This window comes from Macrobrachium nipponense, chromosome 6 (assembly GCF_015104395.2).
Source record: "Macrobrachium nipponense isolate FS-2020 chromosome 6, ASM1510439v2, whole genome shotgun sequence".
NCBI classification, from domain to species: Eukaryota; Metazoa; Arthropoda; class Malacostraca; order Decapoda; family Palaemonidae; genus Macrobrachium; species Macrobrachium nipponense.
In genome coordinates, this window is record NC_061108.1 from 22,581,201 (window position 1) to 22,603,372 (window position 22,172).

Consider the following 22,172-nt stretch of genomic DNA (forward strand, 5'->3'; position numbering starts at 1 on the left):
CCATTTGGACAGTTAGGCAAAATCTTGAGAAAAAGCTACGCTATCGTTCCGATGAGGTTAGCGGATGATTTTTTGTTATATGATATCCTCTGTATTCTCACGCTATCTACATTTTAATGTTTCCGGTTGCCGGCAATGTCATAGACCATATGGCATGAGAAAACTCAATTTGATACAGGACTGTTTCTACGAATTTCCTTCCAAATTGGTTAGGTTGCAACGCTCGTTGTATCTGCAGTGAATCTGTTCTCACTTGGATGACTTTATTGTCGTCGGCTGGATTCATTTCTGTGCTCTTCCTCTTTAATTGGCTTCCTCTTTCTGGTCCTTCTTCGAAACATTGCAGCATGGTTTGCTGGAGACTTTTTAAATATATTAATAAAACCACAATGTAAAAACAAAACTAAAACGTTTTCTCAAGAAAGCGATGAAGACGACCATTTTTTTTTTTTTTTACTTCGAAAGAGTTTCAAAGCAAAAAAATTTTTTTCTTAGGAAATGCTTTAAATCATCCTTAATTCGTACTCGAAACAAACTATAAATCAATATATTTTATGGGATTATTAAATACATAAGTGAATGATCTAAAGTGAATTATTTTTGTACGTGTGTCTGCCTATCGATAAATTGCTGGTTGATTAAATTTCCCAGTAATTTTCCGTCTGTATTTCCTGAAACCGAATTTTTTTACAATATCCTGTTAGCCGAAGGAATGGTTTGCACACAATGTTTCACCCCATAAACGAAGTTGGCCTCCAAGGAAATTCATATATACTGGTAATGTTCCCTTCTTCCCAACATAGAAACATTGTGTATATGACAGGTCGTAATCTCTTCACTGTTTGAAGAAATCTCGTACTTAATACGTTTTCTCCAGGTCCAGGCAACGTTTACCTGGATTGAAAAAGGAGCTTCCATGTGTTCCCTAGAGCATCTCTCCTTGTCATAGTACTACGTCTCATATATGTCTGTACATAAGAGTATAAGAGTCAGTAAGCTTTTGTTTCACCTTTTGGTTTTGGTAAAAAAAATAATGGAGGTAATTTACCATAAGACTACCTACAAAGTTAATGGTTCATGTGCGAGTAAATGTATATTTAAAGAAGGAATAACAAGTCTGAAAACAATTCCTTTAACACTTAGTGAAAACAAAACTATATTTAAATATGCGGCAACAGCGTAGACGTTAAGTCAGTGTACAATATGAAAGTTTGTATGTACAATCATTCGGGGTTCGATGACAGGAACACCAGCCATGCCACCATTGCTCATCTTCATCTATCCACTCACACATCCTTCCGTGGAAATCTATCACAAGATATTCATTTTCATTTTCTACCTTGATTCACTCGGGTTTTTGGCCACACGAGGTCATTCGGTTATCCGTCCTTTTCTTAGTGTTAAGAGGCGAAGGTTCGGCTGACCCAAACGCCTTATCGAGCTAAGGAAAGTAGAAGAAACAGAAACTGGAAAATGGTCCGGGGAATAGTATCCATTTCGCCTTCTGACCTTTCAGGTCACATTAGGCCCAACGTATATGGATAAGGTCCAGAGGGGACTGGCTACGAACGACGTACGAGCTCCGGCAACACTAATGGTATCTAATGACAGCGTCTGTGTTTATGTCGTGGGATAAGTAGCTTCACATTTCATAACCATATTTTCCTCCAATAGTTAGTTTTGTAGAATTCTTACTGCCGTGAAAATAACAGGAAAATAAAGTTGGAATAATCTTTAGTCAAACAGATCCGACGACTAGTTATCTGAAAAGATGACTAGTAAAAGAATGAGTCAACTATTGGAAAAGACTGAGACGTAGTTGTCTTCTTGAATAATAAACAAAAAAACAAAATTATTAAAATGTGGATATAAAAGATATAATTTCCTAGCGCAAGTACTTGCAACTGCTACATCTAGTTTATTTGGAAACATAAAAGTCCCAAAAACATAAGCAAATTCCTTCTTTGCCTTCGTGCTTGCTTAACTCAGTTTCACTTTAGGAATGAAGCAGTGGTGTGATAATCTTCCTGGTTTCAGTAGCGGCAGCGTTGGGACTGTTTGCTTTCCCATTGGTGGAAATTCCCAGTATTTAATGAAATTACCAGCTTCAGGAACTAAAGTTTGTTTCAGTATTTAGCTTAACTCTGACTTCTATTTACAAAGAAATGTAAGTAAGATTAAAAAAATTAACAAGTGAGAGAGAGAGAGAGAGAGAGAGAGAGAGAGAGAGAGAGAGAGAGAGAGAGAGAGAGAGAGAGAGAGAGGAGAGAGAGATGAAATAAGGCATTTCATGCATTTATTTATATATAAGGAAGGTTATATAATGCCGCGAAAATATTTCTCGCCTTTTTCTTCAGTTTATTTGCTGCTGCATAAATTCTAAGGTGACGGCAGAAATTTAGTAAAGAACAGACGAGAGAGAGAGAGAGAGAGAGAGAGAGACGATGAGAGAGAGAGAGAGAGATAGAGAGAGAATGTTAATGGTACCAAAAAACCTTTAAAGGTAAAGTTTAAAAAGAAACTAAATTATATTTATTGAACAATGACCATTTCCAAGAAGAAACTGATGCAATGAAGACCAGGTGAAATTTGGCAATTAGATGTACTCGCAGACCAAGCCCCTTTTGAAATTAACCTCGTAGTGTTTTAAGTCCTGAGGATTTGGGGTTTCATTTTGGTTGATGAATAAATACCAATACTTGAAATGTATTATGTTGATTGCGAGCGTTTTCACAAGGTAAAGGAAAATTGCCGAAGGAGTAATCTATTTTTATGCTCTTAACGAAGAGATTATGTAGAGATTACAATCTGCAATCTCTACGATGAAAAATGAACAATAAATTGTCATGACGCACATTGAATATTTAAAAATAATTGGGTAGTGAACCGATTAACAATTGCCATCAGGTTAATAAACTATGATTAAAATAACAGTCTTGGTACAGAAGGGTTCATGTATTAAATATTTTCAAGGACGTCGGGAATAAAACCCTCTCCTATTGGCGCCATTTTCTTGAATATTGCTTCGGCATCAGGGAATGCAACGGAAGCGGATTTTCTGATGCTGCCCAAGCAGCGAATCGTTTACGCTGGATCACAGCGACTGAAGGAAAATATAAGCATTAACAAGCAAACGGCGAATAGGAGACACAGAATCCTATTTTATTAGCTTCATAACATAAATGATTTCTGTCTTGAACTTGTACAGATATCGTAAGCGTTAATTCCACCGTACAGATACAGGAGGCAGAAGTATGTCACTTCATTAAAACCTGTATATGACTTTCTGTTTAGAAAACGTTAACATAAAACAACAGCCAAAAAGTCTTCTTTATCTGAATTTCAGTGATAAAATTTAAGCGTTGATTTATGGCTGAAGCTTGAGTTTCGAAAGAAGTAAATGAGGTCACACGACTCAATTTTTTTGTTTTTCTTTCTTTCAGACAGAGAAAACTTTTCACTGGAAAGACTTCTAACTGGGAATAGAGTAACTTCGCTCTGCTTCCGTAATCTCTGCATCTGCTTTATAGGATTTTTTCCGCGAATGTCAACTAGCAAGAATTATGCATTTTCATTTTCTTTAACATTTTTACCCACCTTCGTAGTCAATCTTATGAACAATATTATATACAAGCTAGAGTTGCAATGATTATGACAGCACGGCGAAAGCAGCAGACTCCATTTTCAAAAATAAAACAAATATCTCCTTTTAAAATTTGAGGCCCCTTCCTCTCTCTGCAAAAAAATCATTTGGAGTCATGTCATCTCATTTAGTCGCTTTCAAACGGTTCCGCAAAATCGAAAAGAATACTGTCGGTATACCATTACTGTCCTTGAACATTCGTTTAGTATTCAAAATTTAATTGAAAGCTCCCGCAATAAACAGGGCTTAAATTCTATCAGCTATCTTGCATTCTTTTATCAGTGAACAATCAGACACATTTTATTCTTTTTCAGATTTTTATGTTCAATATTTTCCTCCATTTGAAAGTCGTGCACGGAACAGTTTCAATCAAATGATTCACGTATATCCACCCTGTGCCAATCGCGAGGTGAAGTTAAACACTTCGAGGCGAGATTAACACTTTACCAAGTCTCAAATGCCCAAGATTGAAATCATGCAAGAGCTACAATATTCCTGTCGTTTAGCTACATTTCCCAGAAATAGAGTTTAGGCCAAGGCCAAGCGCTGGGAACTATAGGGTCATTCAGCGCTGAAACAGAATTTATAATAAAAAAGGTTTGTGAAAATTGTAACGGGAAGAAAACCTCGTAGTTGCAATACGAATCACGTGTTAAGAGGGTGGAAAGACAGATGGAAGAAAGAGAATAAGAACGGAGGTACAATAAAAGGAATGAAAGAGATTGTAGCTAGGGGCCGAAGGGACGTTGCAAGAACCTTAAGAATGCCTACAGTGCAGTGCACTAACCCGGTGACTAACGTACTACCGCCATACGAGGATTTACACGTCATGCCAAATGAAGTTTCGTATGAAAGGATGTTGTACCTATCTGCCAGTCCGCTTATACATTCCATGATGCAAAAGTGTTTTCATGACAAAGATGCCAATGTTGAATGATTTTGTTTCGTGATGTCCTTGAAAGTATTTATAGATCTTTCCTTTGTATATAAAAAACTTATTTTATTTTACCCGAGGTGTATGCAATAGCTGGTGGGTTTTTCAAAAAAAAAAAACAACTCATTTCTTACGAAATCATTGTGTACTGTTTGTTTATTCTCTAAAACAATCTCCTCATTAAATATTTTCAAAAGTCGTTCGGTCCTTCAGCACGTTTTCTTTTACTACGTCAAAAGACTGAAGTCATTAAAATCTTTCTATTCAACAATCAAAATGAAATACCAATCCAGTCTGCAACCACAGTACGAAGTTAACTTCAAATCGGACACGATCTAAAGGTTTTGCCAATTTCGCTGGGTTCTACATTTCATGAGTCTTTTTTTTTTCACGAAAGCCATTATTCATTTGCAACACAATATATATATATATATATATATATATATATATATATATATATTTTATATATATATATAGATATATATAGATATATTATATATATATATATAATATATATATATATATATATATATATATAGATATATATTATATATAGATATAGATATATAGTATCTATCTATATATATATATATAGTGTATATATATAATATATATATATATATATATATATATATATATATATATATATAATATATATATATATATATCCATCTATATATATATATATCATATATATATATATATATATATATATATATATATATATATATATATATACATCTATAATATATATCTATATATCTATATCTATATATATAATATATATATATATATATCTATATAATATATATATATATATATATATAGATATATAGATATATATATGTAAGTGTTTACATAATAAAAATATGGATGTTAGTCCATATATATAAAAGTCCTAAAACTAAAGAGGGTCAAACCAGATTGCTTGCAGGAATGTGATCAGACTAGAGACGCTAAAGATGACGTATACAATAAGTATGTAGGCTAAGATAACATGCCGTCACCTGTAGTCATTCAATTGTTTTATAAACATTAGTCCAAGCTCCCTGCTTGAGACAACTACCCCGACCTATTATTCAAACGGCCTACGTGATCTGTAGCGTGTCTCATTCGATTGTGTGTTCGTATGAAAACTATGTCATCTGATAGTATGTTCATATGTTCGAACTACTGTCGTTCCTTCATAACTTGTAACAGAGATGGTAGACAGGCAGAACAGAGTTAGCTATCGTCATTAGAAGACCTGTACCTCTTTACCTAAGCTTATCATGTAGAGGAATAGGGATTAGCCATCATCATTGGCTAAGAAGCGATCAAGCTATCGTCATAGAAGACTTGTACGATCATACCTGATCTTCATCATGTAAACCTTCAGAAGAATATACTATTTTATATCCTTGTGTTTTCTACAAGAACCTCACCGAACCATGAGTTTAACACATCGTCGTAAAGATAATACCGACTTCGTAAGTGATCTACAAAACCCCAGACACTCCATTGAAGATGGAAGTGCAATACCAACCGACTTAGCGTATAGATTATCGCTAGTCTAACATTACCTCATAGGGCGCCTTATCATATAGGCACAAGCCCTAATATTTGGTGGCCAGCGGACCAGAAGAACTCTACAACGTCCTACGAAGAAAAAACAGAATAATAAATCATGAAGTCAACGACGACGAAAGCAGCAGATTCTTCAAGCAACCTAGTATCATCATTAGTGAGCGACTTCAGAAAACAACAAGATTCGTCAAGCAACTTAGTATCATCGTTAGTGAATAACTTCAAGAAACAAAACCGACGTGTCCTTTTCCTACGGCAACGGAAGCTTCGTCTCTCATTAGAATAATTCAAGAAAACATCGTTAGTGAGCGTTTCCGGCACTGCAAGAAACAAACCGAACGCGTCTGCAGCAATCGGATTTTCAAGGGCTCGAATCATCGAAACAACGCGCACGGGGGAAACTGAAGCCAAACCAGGTCGTCCGCTAAATAGAGAAGGAGGACCAAGGCCGTGTGTCGTTATCGGAACACCGTGACTTCCCACAAAAGCAAGCTAAGTACAATTTTTTATTCATTTGGAGTAACTTTGAGTGTTTTCCTTTGCAGGTCGAATTTCGTTATTCCTGTGGCTGAAGTTACGAGACATTCTTAATCTTTACTTTTTTAACAGAAATTATCTATATCATTGAGATTTCGCTACTGCGAGTTTTTATCTTTGAGTGTCTGTTTCCAGAAGTTTCTACTGAAATATCATAATCATATACTATGTTAATTTTATCATTTTGGTTGTTATTATTAATCCCTTACGTAACAAATCATATTAAACAGTGAATATGCGTTTACGCAGTGGACGTCTGTATTTATACAGATGCATGGATAGGGTCGTTAAGCACCGTAGTGAGATAGAATACAGACAAAAACAAGTGGAACACCCGTACAAATCTAGATAAAATTAGAGGTAACACTATTTCGGGTCATGACAATAAATGCTCCTTTGCAAAGTCCCGATTCGCAGTTTTAGCCTTGAGTTTTTTGAGTTATATAAAATATCGAACCTCAATGACTCAACTTAACTTTAAAAAATATGGCTGGATTGCAAGGAATAACATGTCTGTAAAAAACTTTCGTCAGGCTAAATGCGCTGACCAGGATCCCTCACTATTTCAAATTTTAGCAAGAATGAAGTACAAACAGTTAATATTGAATACAGTAGAGATAACTTGTCTTATTAGTAATCGCTCAGTTCCTAATAGTTTCGTCATTCATTGCTTTATACGTAACCAGCAACATAAATGCTAAAAACACACAATACGTTGCCGATGGTAATAAAGAGAAGGATCCTAATTATTACAAAAAGAAATAGAAACAGTAGCCTTTCAGAATCAAACAAGCAAACTCGGTTACTGTGTCACCTAGTCAAGCGGTCAAGGTTAGTCAAAAAAACTGCCGAAGTTTTCAAAGCGAAGCAAATTCCACACAATAAGCGAACTCTAGCAGAGTGGGGAAAAGCGATGTTGGTTATACATACGATCATCTTTTTGAATTAAAAAGGATTTTTCCTATGAAACACACGACCGTATAAAGTAATCAGAGCAGGTTTTCGTTTTTTTTTAATACATAAGTTATTATGAGTACTGGTGGATTAAGCCCAACTGTACGCGCCGTAAAAATTAGAATATCTTGTTTTATTTCTTTAATACACGTAATATCTTGTATTTACGGACTCACCGTCTGTTCGAACTTCCTAATGAGAAGTCCGGATAAGCGAGCGCTTACAGATACTTTATAGTTATAAAAAACATGATCTGTATCTAGTGTAATTGTAAGATCCATCTAGGGGTATACAAAATATTATCTTACATCCTGCAAAATAAGGCGTGTTTATCAAAGGAAAATCCTATAAACCTTCAAAACATATTAAAATCCGTTTGAACAAAAATGAGACAGTTAATCAAATAATAACTTATATAAAGGAACTATACATTTGTCTCATAAATCATAACATTGTTCAAATGACCCAACAGAATTCTCCCACAACCGCAGTCGTACTTTGCACGCAAAAATCTCGAGAAGCATGCACCCTCGAATGTCTTAGTGCGTGTAAAAAGACTTTGCTGGGAAATGAAATTTTTAATCCTCCCGACATCTGAAATATAACGATTTCCGCGAACAAAGCCCTAAAAGTATACATATCGTGGATACGGAAGTTATAAATATCGCATTTTTTATTGTTGCTAATTTTTAATCACGCCCAACCAGTCGTGGACGAATCTCTCTGATAATCTATCTAAAGTAATATCCGTAAAGTCATTCAAGCAGAGGTGATTCAGCAGAATTTTTTTTTATTTTCTACCTGAATACCAGGAAGTTTCTCCACTAGCGAGTGATCTCTGGGAGAAAAACGGATGTCATGAAAACAAAATACGGTCATAAGGACAAACATAAAGCTATTTACGTACCTTCGTATAGATTCTCAATGAAATTTCAAAATAGAGATAAATGACGAAGTTGAAAAAAGTTAGTAATAGGAGCCATTAGGAAATCAATAAGCCTATATAATTTTTTCCTCAAAACGTCATGCCATGAAAGATCGGACTTGGCGTATCTGCGTAGATTCTGTCGCTTAAACAAGGAAACGACTCCCGATAGTTTCCAGTGCCCATGTACCGACGACATCTTATCTCTGTTAGGTTAGAATAATTTTTTTTTTTCACCAACTTGGACTTACTTAAATGCTTTTTACCAGATACCATTACCTAAGTGATTGTACCTCATACACCGTTTTCAGCACACTCAGGGGACATTATCAATTTTTACGTATGCCTCCGGCTTACGTTGCGTCCCAATTACAATATAGTGTTTGGAGACTTTTAGGGTATAACCTACATGCCTATATGGATGATCTTGTAATCTTTTCTAATACCTTAGAAGTACATTCACATAAAGTAGAGCTAGTGCTACAGAGACAAAGACAAATAATCTCAGAGTAAAATATCTAAATGTGAAAGTTTTTTAAAACCGAACATGTTTATCTAGGTTTTATGTGTCTGGTCAAGGTCTTAAAGTAGTCCATGGTAAGGTGTCGGCTATTCATAACTTCCGGTACCTATTAACGTAAAAAGGGGGGATACAGCACTTTTGCGCTGTAGTGGGTATTACAATCGTATGCAAATATGTAACTCTTCAATCATGACAGCTCCTTTAACAGATCTTACGAAGAAGAGCGTAGATTGATTATGGTCTAAAAAGCATCAACAGGCGTTCGATATCTTAAAGCGGAATAATGCAGCTTACCTAACTTAAAAATCCCTGATTTAAATAAGGAATTTTTTTTTATTTTTTTTTATTGCAACAGACGCCTCAGACCAAGGGGTAAGAGGGATACTACTTCAGCAATATGATAAACAGTTCTTTCCTATAGCTTTTTATTCACGTAAACTAAAGCCCTCTGAAAGTAAATATGCAGTAATAGGCAAGGAAGGGCTAGGGTATCTTTAACACTAGTACATTTTTAAGTTCATAATCTATGGCTATCCTGATAAAGGTCCTTACTGAACATGAGTCCTTTACCGAGTTTTTCTCAAAGGCTTTAATCACAGTCCAAAAGGAACTCGGTGACAAATGATCATTCAGGTCTTTGGAGCCAAGATATGATCATCACCTGGGAAAGCAATTATCATAGCTGACGCATTATCCCGCAATCCCGCACCATACTGCAAAGAACCATTAATTAGACTAAAAGATATAGAAACATCCGTACCTATTGTTAAAACCGTATCTAAACAAGAAAATTCCTTAACCCAAGAGATCGCGAGCATTGAATATCTGGGTTGGAGCGCAGAACTGTTACAAACTGAACAAAGCAGAGTCAACAGACTATACACCAAACAATAAAACACTTCGAAACGGAAACAGGGTCAGTGGCTAAGCAAAAAACAATAAACACTTCGAGCAGAAACCCTAAAGCAAAAGTATATTTAAAGTATGTGTATCAGAATAATGTAATCAAAGTAATATTATATGTAGGTCTGTGACGAGGAAAACCCGAAGAACACAGCAGATGACTAATGACCAGGTAGTAGTAATAATCTTTTTCATACCAATCGTCATAAACTGGTTGCATTCCGTCATCCAGGGTTTCCTACTATGTCACAGAAAGCCAAATCATCTATTTTAACTGGCCTACAATGCTTACAGATATAAAAAGCACATAACTAATTGTAACACGTGTCATGAAAACAAGGGGATACACTAAGACACCTGTCAGTTTAAGGGCCTATCCTGTGCCAAATCAATCCTTGAAATGAATATACTTAGAATTATTAACAGAATTACGAGTCTGACAGAGGGAATAAACACTTCTTAGTGTAAATAGTTCCTTGACACGTTATATAGAATTAATAGCACTAAAAACAAACACCGCAATGAGTGCTTTAGGAATATTTATGAGTGCTAAATCAGTAAATATGGAATTCAACACAATAATAATCTGTGACTCGGGTGGTGTAAATCAATAATAATCTCCTTAACACGTTGTGTGAATTCCTTTCCTATTAAGAAAACCAATAATATATTTTATCGCCCAGAGTCAATCGGTTTTGGTAGAATAACGGATAATTAAATAGGAAGTGTCAATGTCTTACGAGTTACAACTCGTGATATTGGATCCGACCGGATTATAGCGGTTCTCGCGGTTTTAAATACCTTTATCAGTTATATCTTGTATCTATAGAATTAATGCCGCAAGTAGCCTTATACGGTACGCCGCTAGAACACTTTTCCACATATTCAAGCCAAACCATTAATTTATCAAATATATATATATATAAATAAATATATAAAAAAATAAGATAAATATGGATACAAGTGGAGTCATATAATACACTCCGTAAGAAGTCGGAAGGGTTACAAATTATAATAAAAAGGAATCACGATAAAATCAATAAGCAAAACGTAACCATAGGTTAATTAAATATCTAAATATATATGCGTAAAGATTTGAACTCTAACTTAACGCTTTAGTAATGACAAATAAGCTAAAAGTTCAAACACATATCAAAACCTACTGACATATTGTCTGTCCCGGTGATTTATATTCGTAGTCAATAAAAAAAAAAAAAGAAATTAAACTAAATAAATAAATAAATAAAATAATAATAATAAAATAAATAAAATAAATAAAAGAGATTTTAAAGTCAGGAAGTCTGGAAGTGAAAATGTTATCTATGGAATAATCCTATATGAATCTTATACAGGGCTAATAATATATATAGAATTTGTATGGAAACCTTTTTTCAATATGTTTGAATAGGAATATTTATTTAACAATAATGCCAACATGAAACTAATATATTGTTCATTTTGGTACTGTTGTTTTTTTTTTTTTCAGATATTCTTCTCATGCGGGTGGAGAATTAAACACTAAAAATATCATTTGAAAATCCTAAAGTCGTATCTCTTACAGCAAGTAACGTAACTCTTAGCTGGCTGAGAGCAATCTCCTGCCAAGTGACGACGTCATCATTGCCGTATCAGCATTTGTTCCTTTTAACCTCAATAATCTGCTTACACAGGCTTCATCTGTGTGTCGTCTCTGCTTGCAACAGCAGATTGACTGGAGAAAGGAATGCTCAGCTCATGAACTTCACATGTGGTTCATAGGTCACATGACAGGCCACATAACATATTCTTATCCGTGTGTGTAATGCAAGTAGTTAAGGACTTGCAATCATTTTAAAATTAATAAACAAATAATGGAAATAGAGTTTCTATAACATCAAAAATGAATTAATCTTTTCTGAACCTCATAGACATTTAGAAGTATCACGATATGGATATGGATTTTTATTTTACTTGCAACATTAGCCTATTACAATTCAAGTAAAACATTCATGGGAAAATGTCACATTTTCTTGAAAAACCCAAAGTTTATTTAGAAACTAGTTACATAGTGGGTTTTTTTTTTCGTTGCATCTCCTACCTATTAATAAAGTTTTAAAAAAAATTAACCTCAGAGGATGCGCACGAGAAAATTGAATATGAAACTTTTTGTTAGGGCACATAGAATCATGATTAATATTCTCTTTGACTCTTATGCTGCCTGGCAATCTTACAAATAGCTCCATTTTACCACTTCTTTGTCTAGTAACTTACTACCAGTAATATCGAATTTTCTTTGAGATTCGTATTGATATCTATTTATTTTTTTGTAATTATGGATATTTTTACGAGTCATCATAGACCTGGATAGTTCATACTCATTGTTAATGCCGTGGATAAAAAGTTTGTACAGCGGACTCTTCTGAATTCCAAAATATCAGCGAATTCATGTGGGTTAAGTGGTTCTAAATGGTCTATGTCTGCTCCTTCCCTCCCCTGTATTTGGATGTCGTCTGAATTTACTTTGCCCTTGTGACAAGTATAATTTCACTTGCAGGCTTGATAATGGAACCTGGTTACAGTATCCTGCAGTACTAATAGAGTTTTCACATCGCAACTTCAAAAAATCGTTCGTCGCAGCGGACGACTACAGTCAAGTAACAACCGCCTACAATGTGAAAGGGAATTTCATGGACTTCTTTTCGAAACCGACAACCGCTTATCTCCGTCGTTTCATCTCGTTTTAATGCGGAATGCTCCGGCTACTGTCGGAATTCGACTACAAAAGGTCCATACTTCCGACAATTACGACCCGAAGGATATTCAACTCTACTTTGCTGGCGAAGGACTCGTGCTGGGATGATCTATTCATCGCGAACGGAATCGTGTAGCTTAGGATGCAGAGAATAAGTATGAGCGCAAAATGGAACGTTGGACCCGCCCAGGCAAATTTTCCCCTTGTTTTAACCATTGAAAAAGGCCGTTTCAGTGGCTATAGGTGGTTTGTCTGGAACTGTGTAATGGACGAAAAGTGGTTCGAAAGCTAGTTAAATGTGAAGTAGTATAACCTCGGTCAGTGTATCCTAATATATAAAATTATGATTCATAAATAACAGAATCTAAATATATCTTTGGCGTGTACGCAATAGGAATCTCTTATATATAATTGATCATAAATAACAGAGTCGAAATCGATATCTTTGCGTGTACGCCAATAGGAATCTCTTATATAGATGATCATAAAAATAACAGAATCTAAATATATCTTTTGCGTGTACGCAATTGGAATCTATTTAAAGTGCACATATATTAATCAAATAATATATGAATCCATATACATATGTATACAAATCAGGTAGCCTCTAATCAATATGTTACCTTTTATCATACCAATATCTGCAGTTATTTATGAGTTAGAATATGAATTACTAATCAGATATATAACATTTAGCATATAAAAATCAACGAATCAATCAGCATAAACATTAATAATTTTATCAATTCATATATGAAATTTTTTATCAGTTAAAATATGATTTTTTATCATGTTAACTCTTCATTCTTATGCAATTATCAGAGTACATTAGTATTTTCTGTAGCATAAGTATCTTAAAAGAGAGTGAAGTGAAAAACTGTATCATTATATATCCGTGATCACTATTATTTACCAATATCATTGTTTTTGATATTTTATTACTTGAATCAATTCATGTACACAATGAATTTTTATTTACTTATATATATATATTCACATAGTGTCTGTATCACACTCCTATAAGTCAAATGCAAGTCAAAGGTTTGAGTAATATTCAGTAGTTGGTTTTTTGGTAGCTGACCGAGCTAATGTAAGTGTTTACATAATAAAATATGGAATGTTAGTCCATATATATAAAAGTCTAAAACTAAAGAGGTCAACCAGATTGCTTGCAGGAATGTGATCAGACTAGAGGCGCTAAAGATGACGTATACAATAAGTATGTAGGCTAAGATAACATGCGTCACCTGTAGTCATTCAATTGTTTTATTAAAAAAACAATTAGTCCAAGGCTCCCTGCTTGAGGACAACTACCCCTGACCCTATTATTCAAACGGCCTACGTGATCTGTAGCGTGTTCTCATTCGATTGTGTGTTCGTATGAAACTATGTCATCTGATAGTATGTTCATGTTCGAACCTACGTCTGTTTCCTTCATAACTTGTAACAGAGATGGTAGACAGGCAGAACAGAGTTAGCTATCGTCATTAGAAGACCTGTACCTCTTTACCTAAGCTTTATCATGTAGAGGAATAGGATTAGCCATCATCATTGGCAGAAGCGATCAAGCTATCGTCATATAAGGGAACTTGTACGATCATACCTGATCTTCATCATGTAAACCTTCAGAAGAATATACTATTTTTATACCTGTGTTTTCTACAAGAACTCACCCGAACCATGAGTTCAACACATCGTCGTAAAGATAATACCGACTCGTAAGTGATCTACAAAACCCCAGACACTCCATTGAAGATGGAAGTGCAATACCAACCGACTTAGCGTATAGATTATCGCTAGTCTAACATTACCTCATAGGGCGCCTTATCATACAAGGCACAAAGCCCTAATATATATATATATATATATATATATATATATATATATATATATATATATATATATATATATAGATATATAGATATATAGATAAAGGTTTTTTTGCCACTAAGGAAAAAATGAAAAAAGAGTTGGCCGAGTACTTTCGGTCCTATTCGGACCCTTTACTGAGGCATTTTACAAAGAACACCATAGTCAAAGAAGGCTTAATATACAAATGACACTACCAAATTAGCCATAAGGGCGATTTTCACTCTACAGAGAGGAGGAGGAGTCATAGGCTAGCCACACCTTGAAGGATACCCGCGGTAAACAAGTGATTCTTCCAGAAAAACAGTACATTTTGAAAACAACACGGGAGCATATACAATTTAATATCATGAATTTTTACACAAATTTTCCCAACAAAGATTATTATTAATGAAAAGACAAAAGAAAATATAAATATATATATATATATATATATATATATATATATATATATATTATATATATATATATCGAGCAAGAGAAAGAGGGAGAGAAAATATGAACCAGAAGAGAGAGAGAGAGAGAGAGATGAGCGAGAGAGAGAGAGAGAGAGCGAGAGAGAGAGAGAGAGAGAGAGAGAGAGAGAGCCAGAGAGAGAGATTGGAAAACAAACTATAATAAACCTATATACATGGGGACTAATTTATTAGTTGTTCATTTATTTTGAGGTCCTTCATAAACATCTTACAAAATAATTATGGGTCCAAAATGGTAAACATTCCCAGACTAAGATTTAGGTTGTTTTTATTAGTGATTTGTATAATTGCCGATTCCAGTAAATTTCTTGAAACATAATCATTAGATCTAGCAATTACCGAGGGCATCACCCCAATTAATACAATGAGATTTTTCACTCAGATGGACAAACAGTGCATTTGAAGAACACATAAATTTTTACTAGACTGACCAACGTAAAATGATGGGCAATCCTTACAAGGAATTTTGTAAATGATGCTGTTTATTTGTTACGGGACTATCTTAATTAGCATATCTTTAATGGTATTGTTATAAGAGAACGCTACATTAACATTAAATGATTTAAATATTGATTTTATGGTTTCAAATCCACGAAAATAAGGTAAGCTAAGTACATTTTTAGGGATTTCTTTTTCATTAATAGCAACATTATACAACTTTTTATGAGCTTTTTGATAACATAAATCAATTAAATGAGGTGGGTAGCAGAGATCGTTTCCTATCTTTTTTATGTATTCTATTCTTGGTCAGGTATGTGGACTCGTGATACGCAAAGCGCGTAGGAACATAGAAGAAAAAATTGAAATTTTAATATTAAGATGGGGGTGGCCAGAATAAAAATGTACATATGTTAAATTATTTGTGGGTTTTCTATAAATACTGATAATTTGCATTGGAAAGATTCTCTATGTATTAATACATCTAGGAAAGGATAACATTGTTATTTTCAATTTCAACAGTGAATTTTATGGATAGCACTAAATTATTCAATTTAGACAGTAAATCATTTACATCGATACCACTAGGTAAGACTACTAAGATATATAGAGTATATATATATATACATATATATATATATATATATATATATATATATATATATATATATATATATATAATATATATATCTATATATATATATATATATATATATATATATATATATATATATATATCTATATATATATACTATATAATATATATATATATATATATATATATATATATATAATATATATATATATATATCATATATATCTATATATATATATATATATATATATATATATATATATATATATATATATATATATATAATATATATATATATATATATATGATATATATATATAGAGGAGAGAGACGAGAGAGAGAGAGAGAGAGAGAGAGAGAGAGAGAGAGAAGAGTGCAAAGAAGAAATCTATTTCTACACTTTTGGAATTTTTTGAGTTTTTTTTCTCCCAACAATGAAACTGATGGAGCAGTGAAAGAACCGTGCACTCGAGTCCTACTATTTAATCCACTTTTTTTATTCAGCTATTCTGTTTGTATATTAATCATCACAATATATGTTTCTCTACCATCCACATCTCTTTGAATTTTAACTCATAATGCTTTCTGTGTCAGTCATATCTGACTTCAAGATGTTTTCTAATACTCCGATACTTTTCATTTAAAGTTTAACGTCTTCAAAAATTATTTCTATCTTTCGATGCTTTTAACTCATATTAGGGTCTTCGGATCTATTTGATGAAATTTAATCCAACTTACTTTCCATTCACGTTTTGGAGGGGCTTTCATACTCCTTCAAGTGACAACAGGGCTAGCCATGAAAGAGGAAAAACTGATTATGTACTGCCATACACACAGATACTGACAGTAGATATCATGCCCAAATTCTCACTTCCAGAACTCGTATATTGGTCCCAGCTAACCCCTTCCCTACGTTTGCGTTTCGTGGTCACAATAGTGTCCCCTCCATATCAAGATTAAAGGGACTGACCTAAAGCCACCTTCAAGGTTAAAAGGTGAAATATAACTGTTGCCTTATCCTCTTCCCATTTCTGGTTCCTTCTTTGCTTTTGTAACTCGATAAAGGCATTGGTCGGCCGACTCTTCTACCTCATATTTGGGAAAAAGAAAAAAAAAATGACGGATAAACGAATGATCTTATGTGACTTAAGCCGATGGCATGAAGGTAAGAATCAAAGCTGAATATTTCTGGGATTTATCTATATGGAAGATTGTATGATTTGGTGAACACATAAGAAAAAGGAAGAGGCCAAGGTTTTGCAGCAGAGGGAAAGATGCAGCGAGCAGAGGTGGCATGACAGGTGTTACAAGTCATCGAGCTTTACAACCTTAGCCTTCCCAGTGTCGCTGCATATTTAGATATTAATGCGTTTCCTCTAACAACGAACAATTGAAGAATTGTTTTCAAGACATTATTTTACCTAAGAATATATTATTAGAGTTTCATAAATTTCATTTTGTAGATTGTCTTACGATTACTTTCCTGCGTTTCTATCCTACCAAATGGTGAAAAAACGTAGACTTTGATATGCAGACATATATGAAACGTAAGACGGGACAAAACCTGATTCTAATATATGTCAGTAACGTGAAAATGCTTCAGTTCTAGATAGAAGGGAACGCTTGGAAAAATGGCCAGAGTACCAGACTTCAAACACTGAAGAGACTTCTACCCACTTCAGTGCAACTCTCCTTTGATGTTGGGCGGAGGGGATTTCCAGTTCATGTTAATTTCCTTAGGGGCCAACTTTATTTAGAAGGACCATTTTCTGCAACAAAATAAATTATTTAATTCGGTAAAAAACGAAGCCAAAGCAAATTTGTGTTTCGAAAAATCACACAAAAGCACACCACAGGTATATTAACATTGAAGAATTTATCGATAGACAGATTTACCTACAAAAACAAGGAACCGATAATAATTTATTCATGAATTTGATAAACCAACATTATGGGACTAATAACCATTTCAAGGCCGTTGTCGCATAGGTTTTCTTCAATATCTTTTTATATATATCAGCTGTATCTTCTTGATATTTGGCACAACTGTTTTAGACCCTCCGGTAATTTTGGGTTGGACAATAGATGAACCACCAGAATTTCTTGATTAGAGCAATTTACTCTTGAAACGTTTTTATTTTCTCAATATTCGTTGTAGATATTCGAACACCTGTCCCTTGGTTTTAGCTAGAGTTCGTAAAGAAGGCCCGACTACTTGTTTCTCTCTCTCTCTCTCTCTCTCTCTCTCTCTCTCTCTCTCTCTCTCTCTCTCTCAAACTTATGAATGGATGATGAGTACTATGATATGGCTTTTACGTTTTGAATTACCGACAATTTTTCCTATGCAGCATCTTTCATATAAGCGTTTGTATGCTTTTATGCATATCATGTAGTTTTTTATTACCATGAGACTGCGGTGGTATTGGGCCAGTTTTCATTATAAGATATTGCAGATGTGGGGCAATAACTGTCCTCTGTCAGCACGGTAAGGAATGGCGCATCGTCTATTGCCAGGACCGAAGGCTCAGGAAAACGATGGTAAATGTAGCGATGTCAGCCATCGGAGGAACAATTGTCCATTCATCTCCCCATGGCTGTCGCCACTGGTGTTTTTTGCGGCAAAACAAAGAAAGGAATTCTCAATAAATCCGTCGACAAATTGGTATAATTGTCAATCTGATTTAAAAAAATATTAAATCATTCTCACTTGCCTTCTCAGAAAAATTCATATCCCACTGGCTAACCTTCTCTGCATTATATGCAGCGAACAGCCGTAATACAAATGCATTGCTGCATCCATGATGACAATACCGCAACATGTTTTTGCATAGCTGATACAGTTGGATGGACGTTATAGTATATTTGCAGCTATGGGTAACTTCAGACGTCTGGGCATCGCGGACGACAAATTAAACAGACCTGAAATGGAGAAACACCAGTTCAACTGCTGCCGCCGCTAACTAAATTTTCGATTGTCGGGGGTTCGCAGGTCCGTTTCATCTGTTTGTCTCTCATGCACTATGAATATGAACCATCAGCTTATACTAATCTCTAAAAACAACGAAGTATAGATACACTTTAAAGTATAAACCAATTTCGTTATGTAAAAAACGTGAAAAACGATAGCGTAGTACACTCCCACCATTCATAAGTTTAAAGAGAGAGAGAGAGAAAGAAACGAGGGGGCGGGAATTCTTTCCTGACTCAAAAGTAAAGCCAAGGGCAGGGGTTCGGGTATCTACTACGAATGTTGAGGAAATGAAAAGTTCAAGCGTAAATTGTCTTAATCGATAAATTCTGGTATTCCATTATACTGCCCGAAATTCATCGGAAGGTCTAAAAAAACCTGTTCGTGCCAAAATATCAGGTGAACATGCAGCTGATATATATAAAAAAGGGTTATTCAAGAAAAACCGATGCGACAACGGGTTTACAATGGGTTAGAAATGTTTTCAAATGCACATCAAGGGTCATTTCATTCATTACAGGAAAAATGTATTTGAGTGTTAACTATTTTTAAAGTAGTTACCGTAAAACAAACTGAAAAATTAAATCAGGTCGTACAACTTAAACTTTTGAATTTTTCTTCGGTTCAGTTCCAAATGCCGTCTTCAATGTTTCAAGAAAGTATCTTAATTTTAACTTTATTCTTAACAAATGTGCCGAAATTGAACGGGAGAAAAGCAAGAAAACACAATTAAAAGGGGAGCGTGTCGGAAATTCAATCGATATGGAATACGAAGAGCCATGCGCGAAATAATACACTCGGTGACAACAAAGCGAGTCAGCCGAGTGAGGACTGTTACACTGCAGATGCAGTGTCGGATCGTGTAAAATCTGTGAAAAAAAAGAGCTAATAATAAATGAAGTTTCTCATGCTATATGGTCCGGTGCTACTGCTGGACGTTTGCCGAGCAACAACTGGAAACATTCCTAACAAGGATATATGACAGCAATGCAAAATATCTTACAAACAAACAAACACACACACCCTCATCCTCATTCATCGTAACGATACGGATTTTTTTCCACGATTTCACAAAGTTGTCCAATGGGGAAGATAGTGTGCTTCGATTCCATAAATAATAAAAGTTACCGAACGAAAGCAAATCACTGGTACACATAACGGTTGTTATTTGACAATTGTATGCTTTATTATCATACCGACAAATCTTAGATGTTTTTTAAAGAAAACAAATAAGTTGGTAAATAATAGTGATTTCATTTTTATTTGCTAACCATTCATTAAAAAAATCAAATCGATTTTTGCCATCGGAAAATATAAATAGGTAAAAGGCTTAAGGGTATTTCGATCACATTACGAAACACACACACACACACACACACACAAAATTCCACCATCCAATTATATGTATTCTCTCTCTCTTCTTTCTCTCTCTCTCTCTCTCTCTCTCTAATATACATGTTATATGTATAACTGAATCACGAAAATATGGAACGTGATGAAAATATATATATATATATATATATATATATATATATATATATATATATATATATAATATATATATATAATATATATATATATATATATATATATATATATATATATATATATACACACACAAGACAAAATCTACTAAGGAAAGAGAAACGGTGGAGTTCTGCAAGGCTAAGTAAAAGACCAAAAGTCAAAAGCCTTGCAGTCCTCCGTCGAGTTTTAAAGCCGCTTCTTGTCACGGCGAAGTGCTGACGGAGAAAAATATCCGGTGTGTTTTATTCCAGACACTGGATCGATATCCCCTTCAAGCAAAATAAACTCGCGAAATCCTCCCAGGTATACAAAACCTTCATTTCGCCTTTGAAAAGGGACCGAGTGAGAACCTTTGATACACGAGCCAACGGCTCACAAGCTGAGGATTTCGGTGTTTTAAACAACCAGTATTGCACAGTAAACATTACCGCAGGACTTGAGATGGAAATCTGTTATTACAAAATCCTTGAGGCTGCAATAAAAGAAATATAACAATGGCAAGGATAATTACAGAGAATTGAGTGCCATGGAAAACCAGAAATAAAACTGAATGATGACGAGGCCTTTCCCCTCATTGAGGCTGTAGGAAGTGGAGTGGCAGCTGTCACTGCATCAGTCATCCTTAATCACTGAGTCACAGGTAAAGATCTTTATGGAAAGACACAAGAGAGAGAGAGAGAGAGAGAGAGAGAGAGAGAGAGAGAGAGAGAGAGAGAACCTCCATAGCAAATTCAGACACAGTACCGTACAATCGACAAAGTTCGGGAAAGAAGCAAATAAGGGTAGGGTATTTAATCCCGAGTACAGCTTGCTTATATAATTTAAACTGTTCAATCTTTTTTCAAACACAAAATGTCGTATATCAACTTGGACCTGCAAATACTCACAAACATTGCCTTCGGTAAGTACTGTTTATTCGTGCGAAAGGAAACTTGTCTAATTGCCTCAAAAAAGTGTTTACTTTTTTATGTAAAGTAAACCATCAACTGGTTTTCATATTTTTGAATGGAGGACTTTAAATTAATATTGCGTATATACATGCTTGATAAATACTTTCAACAATATTTACCCGTATGACTGCAACCAGAATATATCATAATCACTTCGGGAAGATGATATCAAACGTCCTGGAACGAAATAGCTAACTGAACAGCATTAATAATCCATTAATCTAATAAACACGCCTATTTCCAAATCCAAATCAAGTTGTTTTGAAAGCCTTTATCTGCGCAGCCCGTTCAAAGCCCACATATGATGAAATTCTCCTCTCTCCCGGAAAACATTATCGGGAAGAAAGGTTATTTTGCTGCCGTGGGGGCGCCGGGTTCGATTTCCACTCTATGTACCTTTCTGGAACTAGAGAATAACCATGGAAAATATGAAAACCCAGATTTTGCTTACTTTGAAAACCGATCATTCACATGACGTATGTTTGACCTGTCTTAGGCTGAATTTGTTACATTTCCTCTATTCTTCAACTGCGCACAACATCGGCTTCCTAAAAGTTTCTCAGATTTTTGCAGACCTCTCTTTCCTGCGGAAACGTGTCACATCCTTCATTTTTCCATGTTTTGAATACTGTT